The sequence below is a fragment of the Bidens hawaiensis genome, unplaced genomic scaffold (assembly GCF_021521415.1).
Source record: "Bidens hawaiensis isolate Kalapana, Puna unplaced genomic scaffold, B.hawaiensis_p1.1 tig00058758_1, whole genome shotgun sequence".
Taxonomy (NCBI): Eukaryota; Viridiplantae; Streptophyta; class Magnoliopsida; order Asterales; family Asteraceae; genus Bidens; species Bidens hawaiensis.
Window position 1 is genome coordinate 1,832 of NW_027500572.1, and position 24,757 is coordinate 26,588.

Genomic DNA, 24,757 nt, shown 5'->3' on the forward strand with positions numbered 1-24,757 from the left:
TCTAACATTAAAAACACTAAATTTAAAACAAACTTAATCTTTAATCATGTGAGAATAAACTTTAAAATGAATATGCTTTACAATTTAACGAACATTTAAAATAAAACATTAACACTAAACAAAATTTAATGGTATAAAATACTTATATTAAATAGTATTATATTATAGCCCGCATATTTACGTGTGTTGTTTCTATAATTGTTTATATATTTGCGTGGATTTTAATTTATTTATTTTTTTACAAAAGTTTGTTTAGATTTTACACATACATATTAGTTACATGTGTTGTTAAGAGAAATCTGGCTTCTTCCGTGAGAAACATGTAACAAACTAATAAGTTTAATCACAATAACAATGTTTTTCACAATATATTCAAGCATAAACAGTTCAACCAAAATGTATATATATCACTCTATCGTATGTTTTATATTATTTTTAAATAAGTCCATTAAAACATTGAAATAATAATCACACTAACAATAGATGCACCCTATCACTAAACTTTCTATCTTCGCTCTTTTTGTAATCAAGCAATTAGTGTAGATGCTCAAAGTGGTTTCAAATGGTACGATGGGTCAAAGAATTCTAGCTAAAGGCAAAAGAATGCAAATTTACTCTCATATCTGATAACAGTCAAATCATTATCTGTTAATAGTACATTTGTCAACGAAATCTATTTGAAAATTGAAAGTCAAAGAATACTATGTGTATTGACTTATGTAAATAAAGTCAACTTAAAGCCACCAGCACAATTCAAATATTTCCAATTACCATAAAAAGAGATGTATGTAGGTCACATGCCATTTATTCACATAACTTCCACCATTTTTTCCATATGGTAATAAGAAGCAAATTCAAAAAACACTAAATATCTCATCAACATGCATTCAAACCCATAACACAAACACCACTACTACATGTCACCAAATCATGAAATTCATTTAATTACCCCATCGATGTTTACTTGGGCATTGTGGAGCTTCTTTATGTCATTTGTAGTCACTTTAGTTCATTCTAAACTTTGTGACTTCAAGTTCTTAAACTTTGTTAAATGCTGTAATCCTGTACTTGATACCCTGGAATTCGAAACGTTCTGCAATTTCAAATTAACCCATAGTTTAGAGTTCATACTTCATATGCATGTATTTTATTACCTAAAGAATAATAAGGGCAATTTGCATTTACAAAGATACAATTTTAACCGTTTTTCATGATTGAATAAGAACCGATTCTAGCAAATTACAACTGAATGTCGCAATGGCCAGTTTAACTGTCTAGGGATGTGCACAAAACTGAAATAACTGAAATCAAGAAAAACCTACGATTTGATTTATGTTTTCTAAAAAACAGAATTTCATTTCCGGTTTTGCACTTTCGCTGTAACAAAAAAACCGTAAAACTAAATCAAACCAAGATAACTGAATCAACAGAACCTTAACCGAAAAAACAACTTTAAGAAGTGTTACAAAATCGGTAAATTGTGTAGCCCAAAAATATTAGGTACAAATGTTCAATAAATAATAGATTATTAATTAACAAAAGTATTCTGGATCAAAGATTTGGTCCCAAATTCATTATTTGTTGTACAATTTTATTCCCTGCCAAGAAACCGACAATTTTTAAAAAACCAAAATCTCAAATTTAGCCCAAAACCAATCCAAACCGGCCCACACAAATCCCTACAACCGGGAGATTATCTTTATGTGACATCTTATTTGCCATTTTAGTTTATATGTATATGCCACAAATGACATGTAACCAGATGATTTAATCAAAATATAAATATAAGAAACCCTTTATTAAACCCATATATAAGTTATGTTTCTTGCAAATGTAGGTTTCAATGTGGCAGCTGGTGTGGCATCTACAGGTGCCGCATTAACAACTTACACGCTTAAACTCGGTTAAAACAAAGTTCGTTGCTCAAATGGTAATTAAAATAAAGTTCTTATTCTGTTTCTTGCAGTAAAATATATATTGTAAAGTGAAGAAAAGTTACCAGAAATAAATTCTAGAGACTTATGAGTAAGGTGGTAGTTCTATAAAAGATTCGAAAGCACCAAAGATAGAATATCTTTAATATTCTTCACACCAGTATCAGTTGATCCCCCACCAATTCCAGGAACCTTGGGTTTTTAAAATCTACATCTAAACCAGCAGATACAAATTAGTATAAAGAATTGATCTAATTCTCAAGAAACTTATTAAGAGATAAAAATGTAGCATACTGTGTAAATACTTCATTCCAGTATCCGTTATCTTTGCAGAAAACAGATCTAAATGAGTCAACCCAGTCACACCTGCATATCAGAAATTCGAATATATTTAAACGTCATCATTTAAGTTCTAAGGAGTCCAAAAGAGCTTACTATTTATATAAATATAATAATGTTTATTTAATATAATAAATATATAATGGATAATAATAATAATAATAATAATAATATTTATTATAAATATTAATGATAAAATAACTAAAAGCTAAATATTAATGTTCATGTTTGTCCGTTATTAAGTAAAAGAACATAAACAAACTTTATGTCGAACAGTTCACAAATAGTTCACTGAATGTTCGGTTGATTTACATACCTACTCTCCATATAAAAATAAACAAATATTACAATTCCAGGATTGTCTCTGATCTAGTTATAAAATATATCACCTCTTAAATCCCAAAAATCAAACTAAATATTAACATGGACCAAATAATTTTTAGTTAAGTTGATGATAAAAAATTTTCTTACCCAACCATCTAACTCCCGAATTCCCGAATTGCCCTTCACATTATTATTATGCAACTCTTTGTAAATATTTAGAAAGTATAATTAGGAGCCATGAAAACTTACCATTTTCTTTGATTATTTTATTTTCCATTATCTTGGTCATGTGCTTATGTTGCTTCTTCCTTTTGAGCATGTAAGTGGGTCAAACCACCCTGAAATGAAAATAAGTGATATACGTTTATTTATGCATCTTGAATCCCGTGTAAAGTTTTGTTTATTTAATTTTTTGAGTTCGTTTTAGTTCGAGTTTTGTTTATCTTTTATTATTTAAGGTTTTGAGTCAAGTTTTATATATTTATCGTGTTTTAACTCTTTTGATGTGTTGCATGTTAAACTTAATTCTTTCTATCATTTCATGCGAAGTTTATGTTCGTTTTACTCGTCAATGACAACATGATTAGTTCACTTAGAGTTTAGATTTGTTTTCATGTAGATGGTGGCTTTGGAGTCAAGGAAAAGAAGTTCTAAAAGTTTCTCATCGTTACTTGGAGTTCAAGAAAGAGACCTAACATGAATAAACAAGAAATAATTGCAAAAAACGAAAATTCACCCCAGGGGGCGCTGCGCTGTAACATCTGCCCGAATCCGACCCGACCCAGATACCCGTTTTCTGATCCGATTCTTTTTATGATTTAAAAAATTAATTATAATCTTTATAAATCTAACCTTTAATAAATCTTTATGTATATATATATTTTTAAAATGTTTCTTCCGCCTCTCCTTCCTCTTCTTCTCTTTTCTTTCCGCCGTCCCGCCTTCTTTTCTCTTGTCGCCATCCCCCCCCCCCCCCCTTTTTGTTTAACCCTTGAGCCTTGAACCCCTTTTTCTCTTAACTCCGTGCTTGTCCTTTGGCTCTTCCCGCCTAAGGATGTCTGCGCAGCTCCACGCGCTAAACTCCTTACAAGGAAGCCTGCGTGAAGATTGACTGTTCCTGCGCTACGCGCTAGGAACTATAGTTCTTCCCGCGGCGCGCTAAGAATGATACTTCTCCGCGCGACGCGCTAAGAATTGTAGATCCTCCCGCGACACGCTGTAAATTTGTAGTTCTTCTCGCAGCGCGCTAAGAATTGTAATTCTTCCCACGACGCGCTAAGGATTTATGTTCTTCCCGCGACGCGCTAAGGATTTCAGTTCGTTCCGCGACGCGCTAAGGATTTGTGGTTCTTCCCGCAGCGCGCTAAGGTTTGTCTATGTCAGCCTTCTGTGTGTGCCTTCGCGCTCGCGCACTCAGCTTTCTCGCGCTAAGTCTTGTGTCTTTTATCTTGATTTATCCAGCCGTTTACCTTTGGTGATATCTTATCTTTTGGGCTGTTGACCTAACTTGCTTTGTGTCTGAAAAGTTACTTTCGGCGCAGCATGCGCGTCAATCCTATTGGTTGACAGAAAAAGGTGACTGACAATATCTTTTGAGATCTTTTCCTTATCTTGAACAGTGTTTGCCTGACATATCCCATGTGCTGTGAACAGTAACCTGACAGCTTTTTCCCCTTTTCCTGCTGCCATATCTTTTGCTTAGATTTGGTGAGATATTTTCCCCTTTTTCCGGGATTATGTTCCCTAGGGTTTGCCTATTTATACCCAGCCATTTTCTTTAACATTTCACACACAGACACTTAATCTCTTCTCCTTCTCCCTGCTGAAGATCCTTGCAGCACAGCCGTCAACATAACTCCAGCTCTCCTTGCCTCTGTTTTTCTTTCTCTTCTTTTCTGCCCAGATCTCGGTTAGTAAATGTTTATAATTTGTTTAAATAAATCGATGCATATTACCTATGGTTAGTTATAATCAAGACACTAAAACCAATCGTTAAACCGATAATCTTATTTATAGGTTAACTTTGCTTGTTTGGTTCTTGCTTTATTTATCTTCATCGCACCGTTTATCATGTGAGTTATCTCGTACCTAATCCCTTTTTATTTTTAATGTTTTGGGATGTTCATGTGTTCATACAAACTTAGAGTCTTAAACTGTTTATGAACTTTAGTCGCGCAGTATCCCATGTGTTGAGGATGTTTACTTGGCTGTTATTTGTATGTGTGTATCATTAACCGCTTTGTTCGGCCTATTCCGAAGTTTTCATGGATCCATTGGATGAACACGGGAGACCTATCGTTTACGGTTTTCTTTGTTTACACTTGCACTGTATGTTTTCTCGTTTTTGTGCTCAATTGGGAGCACGGATTGAACTATGAGCTATGATCTATCTTAGGCTTGATCACAATCTGATTACACCCTTGCTAAACTCTAGACATACACGTGTTGCGCGCAGATTTACTGTATTGCATTAAACTTGATTTCTCACCAACACGCAAGTGTTTGACGTTTATTTTAACACATGTTCAGGTTTGCAGTAGCTGTTTTGGAGCTTGTGGATACGTAGGAAGTTTTCTTTTATTTTGGACCTAGATTAAAATGTATCAAGACAAGTATATGTTGATCGAATACTTTGCTTTATTATATAATGATTTTTGTTGATTTATGTTATCTTGTGTTGCGCTGCGCGCAGCGCGATAAATGTGTATTAATAAATATTGACACCCAATAGTGTCACGGGTAATGAAACAATATGTGGCGCCCCGATGTATAATCCGCCTTTGGTCGGGGTGTGATAGATTGGTATCAGAGCTCGTTGACTTTAGGATAGGTGGTTAGACGTAACGACCTAGAAAACTTAAGTCCCCTCTCGCGCATGAGAGAAATCTCGTGTTTGCGCGCTTATTGTTAATTACTCGTTATTTATAAATATGCTCGCGCCTGCGCAGTATATGATTTTATGTTTTATTCCGCGATCTTTCGATTTTTATTTATGTTCGTTTGTTGGAATTGAAAACCCGAGAAGTCATGGTGATACATGAATAGTTGACTTTCAATTCCCATTTACTTTATATTTTTAAGTTGAAGATTGAAAAGTCATGGTGATACATGAATTGTCAATCTCCAATGCTTATTTACTTGTATATTTTATATTGAGGATTGAAAAGTCATGGTGATACATGAATCGTCAATCTCCAATACCCGTTTGCTCGTATAATTTTTTTTTAAATTGAGAATTCGGAAGGTCATGGTGATACATGAATTGTCGATTCTCGATTCGAATTTGTTACCTTTATTAAGTCTGCATATAAAGTCATTTACTTTACCTTAACTTTTGTTAGCAACTAACTTCGCGAAACAAGCTTTAACAAGGTTATACTTTGCGCTAAAACGGTTTCTCATAACATGATATTAACTAAAACTAGAACTTTTATAGAATGCCTCCACTATCAGCTCGTTATCAGAGGAGAGAAGCCGCGCGCAGACGTAGGCAGCAACGTTCCCAGGAAATGGCCGCCGCGATAGCCCAAGCCTTAAACCAAAACAATATCAACCACTCTGGTTACAATATTAAATCCTTTAATGCGGGTAACCCTCCGAAATTCAAAGGACTTGAAGGAGCCACCATAATGCTCCAGTGGCTCGAGAAAATTGAAAACACTTTTCTCCATACCCATTGCCCTCCAAACCAACGAACCTTATACGCCTCAAGTGTCCTGGAATCTAGAGCGCTTACTTGGTGGAACGGAGTAGCTCATGCGCGTGGCGCAGAGGTTGCTTCTAGCATGCTCTGGGAGGAATTCAAGGAACTTCTGACGCGAGAATTCTGCCCTCCCAACGAAGTCAAGCGCCTTGAGGAGGAATTCTGGAACTTGAAGCAGTACAGTGGCGAAGCGCGCGAGTACGCGACGCGCTTCCACGAACTAAGTTTGCTTGTCCCTCACCTTGTTACCCCTTCCCGCCGAGCCATCGAAAAATTTCTTGGGGGTCTTCCCATGGAAATTCAAGATTCTGTATGGGCGAGAAACCCAGTAACCCTCTCTGACGCCATCGAGTTGGCCGCTGTGCTCAGCGACAACCATGTCAGAACAGGAACCCTGTTCCTGCGGGGAACTGAAAAGACCAAACCCACCAAGACTGACCCAGAACCAACAGAAACCAAGCCAGAACCCTCAAACCATAAACGAAGGCGCAAAACCAATCATCAAGCTTACGCGCTTACTAACCCACTCGTTGTCCAGCAACCCCTTTACCAACCTCCAGTATACGCGCCTAACCCACTGTCTACCTACCCAACTCCCCCTGTAGTCCATAACTATGCCTTAACTAATCCTGCACTCCCTACCCCGCCAACTAAGAAACCCTACACAGGAAATCAGCCCTTCTGCCCAACCTGTAAATTTCATCACCCAACTCAAGCCTCGTGTAGGCAATGTAACCAATGTGGCCGCGCTGGTCACTCTGCTGAGTACTGTAGAGTCCCTCCCGCCAACCCAATTGTGCAAACATCACCAACCTACCCGCAGAACCCACAACCAACATACCAGAATCCCCAACCAAGATCGTGCTTTAACTGCGGTGATCCCAGTCACTTCCGGAACGCGTGCCCGAGGCTACAAGTACAGATTACGCAAGCGAATCCGGTGAACCAAATTTCGAACCAAGTGACGCGCTGACAAACTTTTAATATAACCGCGCACCAAGCGCAAGCGATTAATGACGTAGTTAATGGTACATTTTTTTAACGGGCGTTACGCATCTATACTTTTTGTTACTGGTGCCGATAGTTTTATTTCTCGCGCGTTTGAGCAGAAGCTCGCGCGACCGCGCATTAACTTAAGGAAAACTTCTGTTGAATTGGCTAATGGCGAAACTATTTTAATAAACTTTATAATCATGGATTGCACGCTTAACCTTAATGAAAACGATTTTTTTTTGATTGACCTTATCCCCGTACCTTTTCTTTGCGCATCCTACTTCGAGATAAATTTCGGGACGAAATTTCTTAAAGTAGGGGAGACTGTAACATCTGCCCGAATCCGACCCGACCCAGATACCCGTTTTCTGATCCGATTCTTTTTATGATTTAAAAAATTAATTATAATCTTTATAAATCTAACCTTTAATAAATCTTTATGTATATATATATTTTTAAAATGTTTCTTCCGCCTCTCCTTCCTCTTCTTCTCTTTTCTTTCCGCCGTCCCGCCTTCTTTTCTCTTGTCGCCATCCCCCCCCCCCCTTTTTGTTTAACCCTTGAGCCTTGAACCCCTTTTTCTCTTAACTCCTTGCTTGTCCTTTGGCTCTTCCCGCCTAAGGATGTCTGCGCAGCTCCACGCGCTAAACTCCTTACAAGGAAGCCTGCGTGAAGATTGACTGTTCCTGCGCTACGCGCTAGGAACTATAGTTCTTCCCGCGGCGCGCTAAGAATGATACTTCTCCGCGCGACGCGCTAAGAATTGTAGATCCTCCCGCGACACGCTGTAAATTTGTAGTTCTTCTCGCAGCGCGCTAAGAATTGTAATTCTTCCCACGACGCGCTAAGGATTTATGTTCTTCCCGCGACGCGCTAAGGATTTCAGTTCGTTCCGCGACGCGCTAAGGATTTGTGGTTCTTCCCGCAGCGCGCTAAGGTTTGTCTATGTCAGCCTTCTGTGTGTGCCTTCGCGCTCGCGCACTCAGCTTTCTCGCGCTAAGTCTTGTGTCTTTTATCTTGATTTATCCAGCCGTTTACCTTTGGTGATATCTTATCTTTTGGGCTGTTGACCTAACTTGCTTTGTGTCTGAAAAGTTACTTTCGGCGCAGCATGCGCGTCAATCCTATTGGTTGACAGAAAAAGGTGACTGACAATATCTTTTGAGATCTTTTCCTTATCTTGAACAGTGTTTGCCTGACATATCCCATGTGCTGTGAACAGTAACCTGACAGCTTTTTCCCCTTTTCCTGCTGCCATATCTTTTGCTTAGATTTGGTGAGATATTTTCCCCTTTTTCCGGGATTATGTTCCCTAGGGTTTGCCTATTTATACCCAGCCATTTTCTTTAACATTTCACACACAGACACTTAATCTCTTCTCTTTCTCCCTGCTGAAGATCCTTGCAGCACAGCCGTCAACATAACTCCAGCTCTCCTTGCCTCTGTTTTTCTTTCTCTTCTTTTCTGCCCAGATCTCGGTTAGTAAATGTTTATAATTTGTTTAAATAAATCGATGCATATTACCTATGGTTAGTTATAATCAAGACACTAAAACCAATCGTTAAACCGATAATCTTATTTATAGGTTAACTTTGCTTGTTTGGTTCTTGCTTTATTTATCTTCATCGCACCGTTTATCATGTGAGTTATCTCGTACCTAATCCCTTTTTATTTTTAATGTTTTGGGATGTTCATGTGTTCATACAAACTTAGAGTCTTAAACTGTTTATGAACTTTAGTCGCGCAGTATCCCATGTGTTGAGGATGTTTACTTGGCTGTTATTTGTATGTGTGTATCATTAACCGCTTTGTTCGGCCTATTCCGAAGTTTTCATGGATCCATTGGATGAACACGGGAGACCTATCGTTTACGGTTTTCTTTGTTTACACTTGCACTGTATGTTTTCTCGTTTTTGTGCTCAATTGGGAGCACGGATTGAACTATGAGCTATGATCTATCTTAGGCTTGATCACAATCTGATTACACCCTTGCTAAACTCTAGACATACACGTGTTGCGCGCAGATTTACTGTATTGCATTAAACTTGATTTCTCACCAACACGCAAGTGTTTGACGTTTATTTTAACACATGTTCAGGTTTGCAGTAGCTGTTTTGGAGCTTGTGGATACGTAGGAAGTTTTCTTTTATTTTGGACCTAGATTAAAATGTATCAAGACAAGTATATGTTGATCGAATACTTTGCTTTATTATATAATGATTTTTGTTGATTTATGTTATCTTGTGTTGCGCTGCGCGCAGCGCGATAAATGTGTATTAATAAATATTGACACCCAATAGTGTCACGGGTAATGAAACAATATGTGGCGCCCCGATGTATAATCCGCCTTTGGTCGGGGTGTGACATGCGCCGCGCCTAGGCAAAAGGCAGTTTGCCGTGGCGGGCGCCTAGGCCTTTCTGGTCACTCGTTTTTGCAAGTCCAAGCCCATTATGCGTTCTATATATACATCTTTATAACCAATCCGATTCTACAACTTTTGGCAGCCGATTTTGAGTCAAAAACCAAGGGTTTGAAGGTTATTTGAAGCTAGGAATCAAGGATGATTGAGAGAGCTTTCATCCGGGTGTTCGAGGATCAATCGCAAAGGGTTTTATCGCTCTAACTTTCGTTCCTTGTTCATTATTCTTGATGTCTTTCCTCTTTGTTTTTAAGACTTGTTTAGGATTGTTTTTAATAATGATTCTAGGTTAGACTTCATGTCTACCTAGGTTTGATGAACATGTTTGAGACTTGATTCTTGCTTTGGACTATTGTTTGATTATGGATTTCGCTATTTAATAGTAAAGACTTGATTTTGTTTTCATGATGCGTATAAGTATTTGTTATCTTGATTGATTGTTAACTGTTGCTTCACATTGATCTTTTATCTATTGATTGTGTTCTTAGATTCAGGGTTCATGTTTAATCTTTACTTGGTGTTTTTATTATTATGGTTGAATAGGCCTATTAGATCATAGAAGCTTGTTGATAGTTGGTTAGGGTTTTAACTGTTTTGCTTAATTCCAATAGCAGTAAGGTGAGGAGTTGTTCGTGTGTCTTGGTCAATTGCATGCTAGGATAGATTGTGACAATATTCTTGCTTATTGTGTTGATCCATGTTCATGATGTCATGTTAGTTTATCAAGTTATCTAAGGTTTAGTGTTTCGTAAGATTGTTTGCTATAGATACTATTAATTAACCCTAATTGATGACTTTGCGGAAATCAATAATACTGATTGCTTAATAATCTAATAATTGTTCTTCGGGATTTCGCTTGATTCAGTCAAGGGTCCTTAGGGTTTTGTTAGATGAATATGTTTAGAAATCAGTTTCCATAATCATGTTATTTGTCCATTGCTTGATGATTGTTGATACATGGGATTCTTACCTAGGTAGATTCCTTCTCAGATTGGTTTCGATCTTGTGTTTAGTTGCTTGTTTCTCGTTAACTTGTTTATTTACTTTCTTAGTTTAATCTTAGTTTATTATTAGTTTAAAAATCCCCCTTAAAATATTAATAATAAATAGTCGTGTCGTAAGTCGAGTCTAATTAGTTAATTAACGTAATTTATAGAGTCTTGTGGGTTCGATATTCCGAACTTACTTAGCTTTAGTACAATTGACCGGTTCACTTGCCGGTGTTTTGTGTAGTTGAGTCTTAAGTCTAGTTTTTATTACTTGTTTAATTTAGTTGATAATTTATTGACTGTTTCTAGCACATCAATAAGCAACATATGAGATGATTTCTAAATACATATAAATATGCATATTAACTTATATCAGTAGTAGTTGAGTCAAGACGTTCATGCATTGGCTGTTTTGTCCATTGGTTGTTAAAAAATAAACATCTGTCTTTGACCACCGACCCGACCCGTTTTGCTACTTCAAAAACATTGCCTTTTAGTTGTTGCCAAACGTTATTAGGCTTTGTCCATGCATCATTCCATAAACCTGCCATAAAAAACATATGACATATGTTAAAAAAAAATATTTGTTTAGAAAAATAATAATCATAACCCTTTAATAATATTAAATATAAAATTAATAAGAGACTTTTAAGAATTATAAGCTACATATATGATTTTTTTTCCACATCAATTTTGCTGTGTTTTTTTATTATTCTTACTCTGCAACATATAATCATATAACTAATGGTTTTAAAAAAACAATATTTAAAAAGTCTCTCATACACAACATATTTTTTAAAGAATGCTAGCATTACCAAAGCACGAAAATGCACATAGTATAAAAACCGTCACAACTGAACCGGAAAAACTAAAAATATAAAAGCATGTGTCCTCAAAGTCATCTTCATCATTCTACAAACTAAAAATATAAAGTGCAATCAATATTACAGTCACTTGAAATCTAAAAGGGGACAATATTGAGTGACTGTTAATATAAAATTTTTATTAAAAACGCAAATTTTATTATAAGCGCAAATTTGTTGATATACAATATGACGTGCATACACAATATGAGAAAGTAAATTTTAATTTTTTTTTTTAATTATTATCATTTTGAAGACCTAAACCGAATCTAAATATTGAGACATTCTTCATAAAAACAAATCAACAAAGTTATATAGCCTTACAAGAAAATTTGCATCTTAGATATGAATAGCCAATAATTTACATTACTTGAACGTAGTATGCTACGCAATTGCCATATTTTTATGAAAATGATGATTACAAATTAATAATTTCATACCTGAAATAAATTAGAACATAAATACTAAGAAATTGATGGAATGATAAAATATATAGCCCTAAAAATACACCTCTAAACTATCAATAGAGTGATGTCATTGTGAGTTTAGGGTTGGATCGATGATTAATTACATACATATTTACATAATTGCTAAATCAAAACATACCTTGATTAATTAGCTGAGGAGTCGCTTGCTTGAGAGAGAAAATGAGACTTTCTGTACCATATCTCTTGTATCCCCTAATATATGTTTCAATCAAGCCTACCAAATTGCAATCACAACAATCAAAACATTAATATACCAAAAACAATAGAGAAAAGTATTAAATAAGATAAATATATATGATTCCAAAAAATACCTTAGACAAAGGAAAGATATCCATAACACATTTCACAGATGGAACCTTAAAAACACCCAAAATTGAAACAAATATCACTGATAAATTTATTAACTTATTAACCTTACCAACATAATAGAAAAAAAGTTGATAAAAGAATAACCTACTAAATGAATAAAACCTTCAACTCCAATTCTTCACGAATCAAGATTCAAACACTCCAAATCTTTTGAAACTGCATACATACAACAATAATATAGCTCACTTGAAAATCAAATAAAATACATACAACATTCTAGCCTCTTCAATCTCCTTTTTTTTTCATTTAGCATCAAAGGTTGCACAAATTTATGGATCAAGTTAGCCACCACCACCTAATTGATTAATAATTATTATGCATCTAATGTGAATGAACAGAAACTTACAGTGCATTGATACAAGGTGTACGCTTCACCATTTGGTCCTGAAAAAAACAATATGTAAGTTCGATTTATAAAGTTTACATCATATATCAATAAAGTTAGATAATATCAAAAAATTACAAAATAACATAAACCAACCTTTAACCGCCGCACAAACGATGTCTACGGCGGCAAGAACATGGATGAAGATGAAGAAGAACAATGAATTGGGTATTCCAATTTATCAAAATCTTCGTTTAAGCGCTTGATTCAGAGGTGGTCGAGCCTGAAAACATATGAAGATGAAAGAACAATGAATTTAAATTTAATAAAATAAAGTAAAGATGACTAATTATGTAAATTTGAATAGGTTATTATAAACTGACATATTCAACCAGTAGGATCTCATCACCAACGGTTTGACGCCTTTCATTTGGATTCCGGCGGTGGTGTCTTCGTAGAGTGGTCGGCCGGTTCACTTGTCGGTGTTTTGTGTAGTTGAGTCTTAAGTCTAGTTTTTATTACTTGTTTAGTTTCTTTCTAGTTTTTATTACTTGTTTAGTTTCGTTAATATTTAATTGACTGTTTCTAGCACATCAAATTTTTGGCGCCCTTTCCGGGGACTCTTGGCTATTGCGTTATTTAGTTTTAATTGGACTTATTTGCTATATACGTGCTATTTGTTTTATTTTCGTTTGAGTCGTAGGAGTCTAATTAAATTTTGGTTTAACTTAGTTTAGTTTTTATTTTTAGTCTACTCACTTAGTCCGTTGCGTCTTTAAGGTTTATGCCACATCTTCGTTCGCAAGTAACACCACCAGCTGATCTTGAATTTTCTCCATCGTCACAAAATTCATCTCTGCACAGTTCACCACCGAAAAGTCCGAGAAGTCAACTAGACGTTCAAATGGCCGACGACAGAACAATTGCTGCTCAAGCCTTCGATGGCTTAACCGGAAACCAGCAATGCATCGTTGTCCCTGCGATCGACAACCCCAACTCGTGGCAGATTCCGTCATACGTCATGAACAACATCGTTCAAACTAATCAATTTCATGGGAACGATGAAGAGGATGCGCCAGCTCATATTAACCGACTTTACCGCGTTTTGAAAAATTTTAAATTGCAAGGTGCTACTGAAGATGCAATTTTCTTACATCTTTTTTCTTTTTCACTTATAGGTAAAGCAGCTATTTGGCTTGACACGCAGCCACCTGACACGTTCACCACTTGGGAAGCACTACGTTCTGCATTTATCAAGAGATACTTCCCACCGGTGAAAGCGGCTGTTCTTCGCGATCAGATTCACTCGTTTCACATGGAGCCGGATGAGTAATATTCTCATGCTTGGGAGCGCTTTCAGATCTTGTTGTCTCGATGCTCACAGAATGGTCTCACACCATGGGCTCTCGTGGAGATATTTTACAATGGGTTGAACTACGAAACCCAAGTTCGGTTCAACACGGCCGCGGGAGGAAGTCTACTGGCTAGGAAGAATGTCGCCGAATGTAACGAGATGTTTGAGAGCTTCGCTCAATCAGACCTCGCCAAAGGGCCACGACGCGGGAATTCCACTCCCGTCAGCAGTACATCCTCATCCGTTAGAGGTGTACACCAGGTTAATCTGGATACTTGTGTGGCTGCTGCTTTGGAATCACTAACTCGAGAGGTTAAGGAGCTGAAGGCCAAGGTGGACAGGTGTGAGTTTTGTAGAGGTGGACATGGTACGTTAGAGTGCCCGGTGATGAATCAACAGGTCGACTTTGTTGCTGGTCAGAATAGGTTTCCCAACAATTACAACAACAATAATCAGAGCTGGAATACTTACAAGAACTTGAATCAGAGTAATGCTAACTGGCGTCCGTCGGGTGCACCACCCGGATTTCAAAACTCTTATAATCAAGGACAAGGTCAGTATTTTAATAATAATAACACCGATGATACTAATATTCAAAATAATGTGCAGGATTCGAATGGTGGACTTGGGCGTTTGGAAGAGATGATGAAGCTAATCTTGGATAGATATCAAGTTACACAGAAAAAGTTAGCCGACCACGATTTGCTAATCAAGAATCAACAATCTTCTATTCTCGATATTCAAAGGACGGTTGGTGATATTGCTCGTCGTTTAGAAGAAAGGCCCCCAGGTAAGTTTTCGGGTATCCTCCAAACTAATCCGGCTGCTCAATTGAACGCTATCTCCACTCGTAGTGGTAGGGTTTTTGGTCCAGAGGTAGTTAGTAGAGAACTTAGGGAAAATCAGGACGATGAGTTGATAGATGAGGAGATAGAGTTAGAGGCTCCGGGTAAGTCACAAAGTACAACAACAATTATAGAGCCGCGAGTTGAGAAAAACACCGAGAAGAAGACAGTTGGAGTCCGGCCACCAACACACATCATTAACCCTGCCTATGTCCCATATCCCGCTTGTCTAAAGAATCAACAATATACGAAAGATTACGGGCATTTTCTTAATATATTTAGCCAATTGAATGTCAACCTCCCGTTCATTGAAGTTCTCCAACATATGCCTAAATACGCCAAATTTTTGAAAGACCTTCTTAAAAGAAAGGATAAGTTGGAGGAGCTGTCGACTGTACCGCTAAATGGAGAGTGTTCTGCGGTGGTTCTTAATAAAGTACTGGAGAAATTACCCGACCCCGGCGATTTTACCATTCCATGCCTTTTCGGTAGTGACACGACATGTCTAGCATTGGCCGATCTTGGAGCTAGCATAAACCTCATGCCATATTCTTTGTATGAAAAGATAGACCTCGGAGAGCTCACCCCTACTCGTATGACGTTGTCTTTAGCCGATCGTTCCGTTAAGTATCCGAGGGGTGTCGTGGAAAATTTGCTCGTTAAGGTAGATAATCTGGTTTTTCCCGCTGATTTTGTTATTTTAGATATGGAGGCCAACGAGAGAGTTCCTATCATTTTGGGTCGTCCATTCTTACGTACCGCTAGGGAAATCATCGATGTGTTTGAAGGCAAGATAACTCTTAGAGCCGGTGATGATAGTGCCATTTATTTGGCTAAGTCCATGAGACATCCGAGTGGTCAAGACGGTCTCATTGATCCATGTCACCCAGTTTACTTGATAGAATCATCTATTTCGGGCATGGATCCAAGTCTTGACGAGTACCGTTCGGTGAGTTTAAGTGTGGGGAAGGAGCGAAAGGTTTCGAGTTCTCGGGTAATGGTAAAGTGTGTTAGAGAACGGGGTGGTGGAAAGCGTAAGGTTGAGAGGGTTCGTGGTGTTAAAGAGAAGAAGACAAAGGTTGATGAATGGTCGGATCGTGATTCGGTATCTTTGAGGGCATTGGAGTTTTACCGAGGTGGAGGAAGCTCCACTCGGTCCGCCACGTGATTCGCATAGCATGGGTTTTTAAGTGAAAACTCAAGTGTAGAGTTTGTAGATTTTTTCCTTTACTTTATTTTCTTTGTTTCGTTGCGTCGTCGAGTCGTTCCAAGGAATCATCACCATCATGGAGAGAGGAATTTACGAGAATTCAAGAGGTGCCAGGTAAGTTTTATACGTTGAAATAACATAAAATGGGCGTAGGAAAGAGTTGGTAATTTTCCAAATTTTTTCTAAGGCAAAAGGAAGCACCAAAACTTCAAAACTTTCTGTTAAAACACCCCGTCGCGCGTGCGACGGGGATACTTTTTGGCCTAGGCGCACGCGACGGAAGAAAACATAAAAAAAATTGCCTAGAGCTCGGTCTAGGCGTCCCGCGACCGCAAGAAGGGCATGCCCTCCGCGCGGCGCGGCACCCCTCTGCACCAATATTCTGATTTTTTTTTTATTTTTCCATTATTTCACAATTTTTCACCAATTCCTTGTTTTATCATTCGGGTGTGATTCCTTGTGTTTAGTTTATTTTTTTCGAGTCATGTTTTTAAGTCTAGTTGTCCGAGTCTTATACGAGTCATCGAGTCGCTAACGTAGTTTTTGTAGTTCGACTTTGTTTTGTGGTTTTGAGCTTGGCTAGTTTGAAGATTTTGAGCTAGAGAGTTTGTCCCCAAGAAAGAATTTAATGAAAAAGACAAAGTGTGGGGATGGAGCAGCCGAGCCGTATACTTTTTATTTATTTATTTGCTGCTAATTATTCATGTGTTATTTGTCGGTTGATTGAAACACTTTAATTGCATAATATCTATCATTTTGATAAGATACATTATTAGATATGTTTGTTTTGTTTTGCCGCTTACGTTCGTGAAAAAAGGAGTTACCATTTGCTGAGCACGTTCGTAGTTGGAGGGCATTCATGGAAGAAGACTTTGGCATCATGTTTCATGCGCATATTACCAGCTAAGTCTTTTCCTTTATCTAGCTTGTTAACTTTTTGCTTTTGTTTTTAATTTTTTAGGTTTTTAGTTTTTTGTAGTCCGACTTTATTTTTTATTTTATTTTTATTTTGAGTAGTCCTTATCCTTGCATTGAGGACAATGCAATATTTAAGTGTAGGGATAGAATATTTGAGTCGTAGTTTAAATTGAGTTTTTTTTGAAAAATAAAAAAATAAAAAAAAATAAAAAAAATTTAAAAAAAAATTTTGAAAATTGTTCTAAAATATGTCCCTTGAAGTTAGTTTTTTTTACGTTAAAGTGGGAGATGATGATATTTATCGGAAATCGGTTTTTCAAACTACTAATAATATGAGATAAATAATAGAAAGCGCACTTAACTTGGGATGTGTCGGTAGGCTCAGCCTTGAAAATGAAATGGCAAATTTGATCAAATGGGTCGGAAATCTCTTGTGGGTAAAGCGTTTTGTCCGTGGAAGATAAGTAATGAAAGGCCGGGCCATACTTAAGCCTCAATTTTTGGTATGAAAAATGGATCATGAGTTTTAAAATTTGAATACGTTATTATATGATGCTTGGGTAGGTTTAACGTTAGAGTATGCCGTGTAGCCTGTGATATAAACTTAAAACTGCTAGCTTAGTGTTTTACACCTCATCGGCGTATGGTTTTATAACCTTAAATCCTGTATTGATGGGATGCTTCGGGTCCGGAGACCATGGGTTTGTATGCCGACTATTCATCTGGGTATTCACAATTCCTAAGTGGGGTTGTGAATATTTAAAATTAAGCCAAAAAGAACAAACCCTTATAAGTCTATAAACATGATCACAAGAGTACAAAAGTACAAAATTCACTACAGACTTGATCATCCACGCTGTTAGCCATGTGGGGTCCCCTTTCTTGCGACTCATTACCATTAAGAAACGGACCACAAGGGACACGCTACATGTAAGCCCTACAGATGAAATTTTGCATGCGTTTCGGGGTGTTGCTTGATAACGGGGGTATGTCATGTTGTGGGGAACACTAGCTATAAAATAATTGAACCTTAATCGTATCTAATGGCTGCTTGATAGACTTTGATGCTTAAGCTTAGGTGGATAAACAATACCCTTGACCGTCTTAGCTATTCATGAAAAAAAAATAGAGCAGCAAAAGTTTTAAATCTGCTAATTTTGAGGTTTAAGTCAAGTTGGGGTGGTCTGGTCCGGTAAAAGCTGAAAATAAGCGGGTCTTAGTTGTGTAAACCACTGAGTAAAAATTGTCGGATCATATTTGTCCCGGTAAAGATTAAGGCATGGGTTTAAGTGGACAACAATATCGGTGATCGCGGTTTTTGCGTTTTTCTGAGCATTAAAAATTTAACCTATATGTTTGTTAGACTATATTTTCCGATTCTGATCCAACTGCATTAGACTTATCAGGGACAAAAAAAGAGTACGTGTGGGGATATTTGATATACGTCTATTTATACATCTTGAATCCCGTGTAAAGTTTTGTTTATTTAATGTTTTGAGTTCGTTTTAGTTCGAGTTTCGTTTATCTTTTATTATTTAAGGTTTTGAGTCAACTTTTATATATTTATCGTGTTTTAACTCTTTTGATGTCTTGCATGTTAAACTTAATTCTTTCTATCATTTCATGCGAAGTTTATGTTCGTTTTACTCGTCAATGACTACATGATTAGTTCACTGAGAGTTTAGATTTGTTTTCATGTAGATGGTGGCTTTGGAGTCAAGGAAAAGAAGTTTTAGAAGTTTCTCATCGTTACTTGGAGTTCAAGAAAGGGGCCTAACATGAATAAACAAGAAATAATTGCAAAAACCGAAAATTCACCCCGGGGGCGCCGCGCCGCGCTTAGGGAAAAGGCAGTTTTCAGTCTCAGGCGCCTAGGCCTTTCTGGTCACTCGTTTTTGCAAGTCCAAGCCCATTATGCGTTCTATATATACATCTTTATAACCAATCTGATTCTACAACTTTTGGCAGCCGATTTTGAGTCAAAAACCAAGGGTTTGAAGGTTGTTTGAAGCTAGGAACCAAAGAGGATTGAGAGAGCTTTCATCCGGGTGTTCGAGGATCAATCGCAAAGGGTTTTATCGCTCTAACTTTCGTTCCTTGTTCATTATTCTTGATGTCTTTCCTCTTTGTTTTTAAGACTTGTTTAGGATTGTTTTTAATAATGATTGTAGGCTAGACTTCATGTCTACCTAGGTTTGATGAACATGTTTGAGACTTGATTCTTGCTTTGGACTATTGTTTGATTATGGATGTCGTTATTTAATAGTAAAGACTTGATTTTGTTTTCATGATGCGTATAAGTATTTGTTATATTGATTGATTGTTAACTATTGCTTCACATGGATCTTTTATCTATTGATTGTGTTCTTAGATTCAGGGTTCATGTTTAATCTTTACTTGGTGTTTTTATTATTATGGTTGAATAGGCTTAATAGAACATAGAAGCTTGTTGATAGTTGGTTAGGGTTTTAAATGTTTTGCTAAATTCCAATAGCTGTAAGGTGAGGAGTTGTTCGTGTGTCTTGGTCAATTGCATGCTAGGATAGATTGTGACAATATTCTTGCTTATTGTGTTTATCCATGTTCATGATGTCATGTTAGTTTATCAATTTATCTAAGGTTTAGTGTTTCGTAAGATTGCTTGCTATAGATACTATTAATTAACCCTAATTGATGACTTTGCGGAAATCAATAATACTGATTGCTTAATAATCTAATAATTGTTCTTCGGGATTTCGCTTGATTCAGTCAAGGGTCCTTAGGGTTTTGTCAGATGAATATGTTTAGAAATCAGTTTCCATAATCATGTTATTTGTCCATTGCTTAATGATTGTTGATACATGGGATTCTTATATAGGTAGATTCCTTCTCAGATTGGTTTCGATCTTGTGTTTAGTTGCTTGTTTCTCGTTAACTTGTTTATTTACTTTCTTAGAATCTTAGTTTATTATTAGTTTAAAAATCCCTCTTAAAATATTAATAATAAATAGTCGTGTCGTAAGTCGAGTCTAATTAGTTAATTAACGTAATTTATAGAGTCCTGTGGGTTCGATATTCCGGACTTACTTAGCTTTAGTAGAATTGACCGGTTCACTTGCCGGTGTTTTGTGTAGTTGAGTCTTAAGTTTTGTTTTTATTACTTGTTTAATTTAGTTGATAATTTATTGACTGTTTCTAGCACATCAATAAGCAACATATGAGATGATTTCTAAATACATATAAATATGCATATTAACTTATATCAGTAGCAGTTGAGTCAAGACGTTCATGCATTGGCTGTTTTGTCCATTGGCTGCTAAAAAATGAACATCTGTCTTTGACCACCGACCCGGCCCGTTTTGCTACTTCAAAAACATTGCCTTTTAGTTGTTGCCAAACGTTATTAGGCTTTGTCCATGCATCATTCCATAAACCTGCCATAAAAAACATATGACATATGTTAAAAAAAATATTTGTTTAGAAAAATAATAATCATAACCCTTTAATAATATTAAATATAAAATTAATAAGAGACTTTTAAAAATTATAAGCTACATATATGACTTTTTTCCACATCAATTTTGCTGTGTTTTTTTATTATTCTTACTCTACAACATATAATCATATAACTAATGGTTTTAAAAAAACAATATTTAAAAAGTCTCTCATACACAACATATTTTTTAAACAATGCTAGCATTACCAAAGAACGAAAATGCACATAGTATAAAAACCGTCACAACTGAACCGGAAAAACTAAAAATATAAAAGCATGTGTCCTCAAAGTCATCTTCATCATTCTACAAACTAAAAATATAAAGTGCAATCAATATAACAGTCACTTGAAATCTAAAAGGGGACAATATTGAGTGACTGTTAATATAAAATTTTTATTAAAAACGCAAATTTTATTATAAGCGCAAATTTGTTGATATACAATATGACGTGCATACACAATATGAGAAAGTAAATTTTAAATTTTTTTTTAATTATTATCATTTTGAAGACTTAAACCGAATCTAAATATTGAGACATTTTTCATAAAAACAAATCAACAAATATATATAGCCTTACAAGAAAATTTGCATCTTAGATATGAATAGCCAATCATTTACATTACTTGAACGTAGTATGCTACGCAATTGCCATATTTTTATGAAAATGACGATTTCAAATTAATAATTTCATACCTGAAATAAATTAGAACATAAATACTAAGAAATTGATGGAATGATAAAACATATAGCCCTAAAATTACACCTCTAAACTATCAATAGAGTGATGTCATTGTGAGTTTAGGGTTGGATCGATGATTAATTACATACATATTTACATAATTGCTAAATCAAAACATACCTTGATTAATTAGCTGAGGAGTCGCTTGCTTGAGAGAGAAAATGAGACTTTCTGTACCATCTCTCTTGAATCCCCTAATATATGTTTCAATCAAGCCTACCAAATTGCAATCACAACAATCAAAACATTAATATACCAAAAACAATAGAGAAAACTATTAAATAAGATAAATATATATGATTCCAAAAAATACCTTAGACAAAGGAAAGATATCCATAACACATTTCACAGATGGAACCTTAAAAACACCAAAAATTGAAACAAAATATCACTGATAAATTTATTAACTTATTAACCTTACCAACATAATAGAAAAAAAGTTGATAAAAGAATAACCTACTAAATGAATAAAACCTTCAACTCCAATTCTTCACGAATCAAGATTCAAACACTCCAAATCTTTTAAAACTGCATACATACAACAATAATATAGCTCACTTGAAAATCAAATAAAATACATACAACATTCTAGCCTCTTCAATCTCCTTTTTTTTCATTTAGCATCAAAGGTTGCACAAATTTATGGATCAAGTTAGCCACCACCACCTAATTGATTAATAATTATTATGCATCTAATGTGAATGAACGGAAACTTACAGTGCATTGATACAAGGTGTACGCTTCACCATTTGGTCCTGAAAAAAACAATAAGTAAGTTGGATTTATAAAGTTTACATCATATATCAATAAAGTTAGATAATATCAAAAAATTACAAAATAACATAAACCAACCTTTACCCGCCGCACAAACGATGTCTACGGCGGCGAGAACATGGATGAAGATGAAGAAGAACAATGAATTGGGTCTACCAATTTATCAAAATCTTCATTTAAGCGCTTGATTCAGAGGTGGTCGAGCCTGAAAACATATGAAGATGAAAGAGCAATGAATTTAAATTTAATAAAATAAAGTAAAGATGACTAATTATGTAAATTTGAATAGGTTATTATAAACTTACCCATTCAACCAGTAGAATCTCATCACCAACGGTTTGACGCCTTTCATTTGGATTCCGGCGGTGGTGTCTTCGTAGAGTGGTCGGCGGGAGATTTGAAAAAAATAAAGATTCCGACACAAATTATAACAAATCTATAATAACAACAACAATAATAAAAGTACCTTAAATGTTACTTGGATACATGAACACTCTCACCCTAGATCCCTACAAACCATCACAAATTAAGTGAAAATCAAAATAAAAAAAGTCAACACACAATAAATCAAACTTTAATTACCATGGATTTAGTTGGCAGATTGGACCTGAACTTAGCTCTCACGATACCAGTGTTACCATGAGGCGGTGGTTTCTTCGTAGAGGAAATCGAAAAAATAAAGATTCCGGCAGTGGTGTCGTCGTGGGGTGCGGCGGCGCTGGAGAGAGGGCGGTGGTGGGTGATAGAGGATACGGAGCGGCGGAGAGTGGATGCGAGAAGCTTGGAGGCCATTTTGGAAGTGTAATTAAGAAAGCCCTAATTGAAAAATATCTAAAATCAAAAGAGAAATGTGAAACCCTAGAAGAAGATGAACTGGAGATGGTAACCTGAACGGACGGAGTCTTCAATGGAGAGAGAAAATAAACAGATGTAGAAGGGTGGTCAAAACCGGCAGCGACGCTATGAAGTTGTCGGGTCTGAAATCTAATTTTTAACTATACCCGGTTAAGGGTAGAGGAAGGGGAAGAGATGAAGAAGAAGATTGAGGTAGAAGTTGTGTTTGAAGCAAGTGTTAGTGCACAGTTTTGCGTCTAGAGTCTTTGTATTTATCGTTAATGTTTATTTGATAATTAATGTAATATTTAATGTTTATATTTATCTAGTTCGTTAAGGTTAAGTCTAGTTCGCTAGGGATGTTAGCGAACTAAGACATTATAATGTATTCCCTCCTGATTCGTTAGGGGATGTTAACGAATCAGGGGGTGGTTCGTTCTGTTAAGTTATGTAACGAAGGGGAAGCTGGTTCGCTAGGAGATGTTAGCGAACCAGGTCGCCTTCTATATATAGTGAACAACTGTTCACTTGTAAAAAAAAGGTTTTGAGAGATATAAGTTTATAGAGAAAAGCTTTGAGTAATTACTCTCTCTCAAGCTTCATCTTAACATTATTGATAATATATATACACATACAGAACGTTAAATCAAGGTTAATTATGAGCTAGATCTTTAATAGTGGTAATCGGATAATTCACAGATCTGAGATCTGTTTTATTGTTATCGACTGTTAATCCGGGAACCAACAAGTGGTATCAGAGCTGTTGGTGCTCATTACACTTGATTTGGTGTATTAATTGTTATTGTTATTAAGTTTTTCGGTTTTTGTTTGATTTTGAATCAATTTGTGTTTATTTTGGTTGAATTATAGACGGATTGATTGGAATTCGTATTGGTTAAGGTATGGATAGGTGTGGTTTAGAGGAATTGAGGTTTGATTTGGATTTGAGTGATTTGATTTTGATTTCGGTTTAAGTCCGAAACATGTTGTTTGTTTTTGTCCAATTTGATTTGGTTAAGGTGTTAATCGGTTACGAGGTTATGTGTATTGGATTCGGAATTGCTTTACGAGGATTTTGATTGGTTATTTGTGTGTTTTGGTTGAGAAACGAAGTAGGATTACTGATTTGGTATTTATGAGTTTTTGGGTTGATCTTCATAATTTCTGAAAATTACTTTGAATGTTTGAAGATTTGAAGATGAACGTGATTCGCTATCATCTTCATGGTGATTCGCTATAGGTTTATCTGTGATTCGTTATCAATAGTGTTACTTCGCTACCTTGTTCGTTAGCCAATTCGTGTGAGTTATTGATTCGTGTTATCTAGTTCGTTAACTATATTAACCGATTCGTGTGACACGTGTTCTTCTTGGGATTTGTGTCATAACAACCTTTGCCACGTGGCATAAGGTGTCAGAGTTTGTTACAAACGGTTGTAACAACCTGATTCGCTATAGTGTGATTCGCTAATCAACTGTAGCTGATTCATTATATTAATTCTCTAAGCATTTCTTAGTGATTCGTTACTGATTATCATCTGATTCGTTAAACTATTCCTTTGTGATTTGTTTGGTCAATTCGTTAAGTTGACTTGGTCAATTCGTTTGGTCAATTCGTTAAGTTGACTTGGTCAATTCGTTTGGTCAATTCGTTAAGTTGACTTGTGATTCGCTAAACCTTCATCTCATTCGCCATTTGGGTGATTCGTTAACCTTATTTGTGACTTGTTAAGTTGACTTTTGATTCGCTAAAACACTCACCTCATTCGTTAAGGTACTTCGTTACTGATCAGTCTTAACTTCGTTAAGACTTGATTCGCTACACTATTCATAGTTCGTTATACTTGTTTATTGATTCGTT

At 36.1% G+C, this 24,757-nt stretch overlaps 3 long non-coding RNA genes across 4 annotated transcripts; all 3 read right to left on the reverse strand.

Moving 5' to 3' along the window:
- Nucleotides 1-544: 544 nt before the first annotated feature.
- On the reverse strand, nt 545-2,368 carry LOC143602363 (uncharacterized). Its single transcript, XR_013147825.1, has 3 exons — nt 2,229-2,368; nt 2,000-2,148; nt 545-1,093 (listed from the first exon to the last, which is right to left on the reverse strand). It is a non-coding gene; the product is annotated as an uncharacterized LOC143602363 (long non-coding RNA).
- A 9,876-nt stretch (nt 2,369-12,244) lies between these two features.
- Nucleotides 12,245-12,758, reverse strand: LOC143602361 (uncharacterized). The gene is made up of 3 exons (XR_013147824.1): nt 12,511-12,758; nt 12,365-12,409; nt 12,245-12,267 (listed from the first exon to the last, which is right to left on the reverse strand). It is a non-coding gene; the product is annotated as an uncharacterized LOC143602361 (long non-coding RNA).
- An 8,656-nt stretch (nt 12,759-21,414) lies between these two features.
- On the reverse strand, nt 21,415-22,954 carry LOC143602365 (uncharacterized). Of its 2 annotated transcripts, none has more exons than XR_013147826.1 (3): nt 21,750-22,954; nt 21,603-21,647; nt 21,415-21,505 (listed from the first exon to the last, which is right to left on the reverse strand). It is a non-coding gene; the product is annotated as an uncharacterized LOC143602365 (long non-coding RNA). The 2 variants fall into 2 exon arrangements; XR_013147827.1 differs by having other exon boundaries at nt 21,746-22,954.
- Between the last annotated feature and the right edge of the window lie 1,803 nt (nt 22,955-24,757).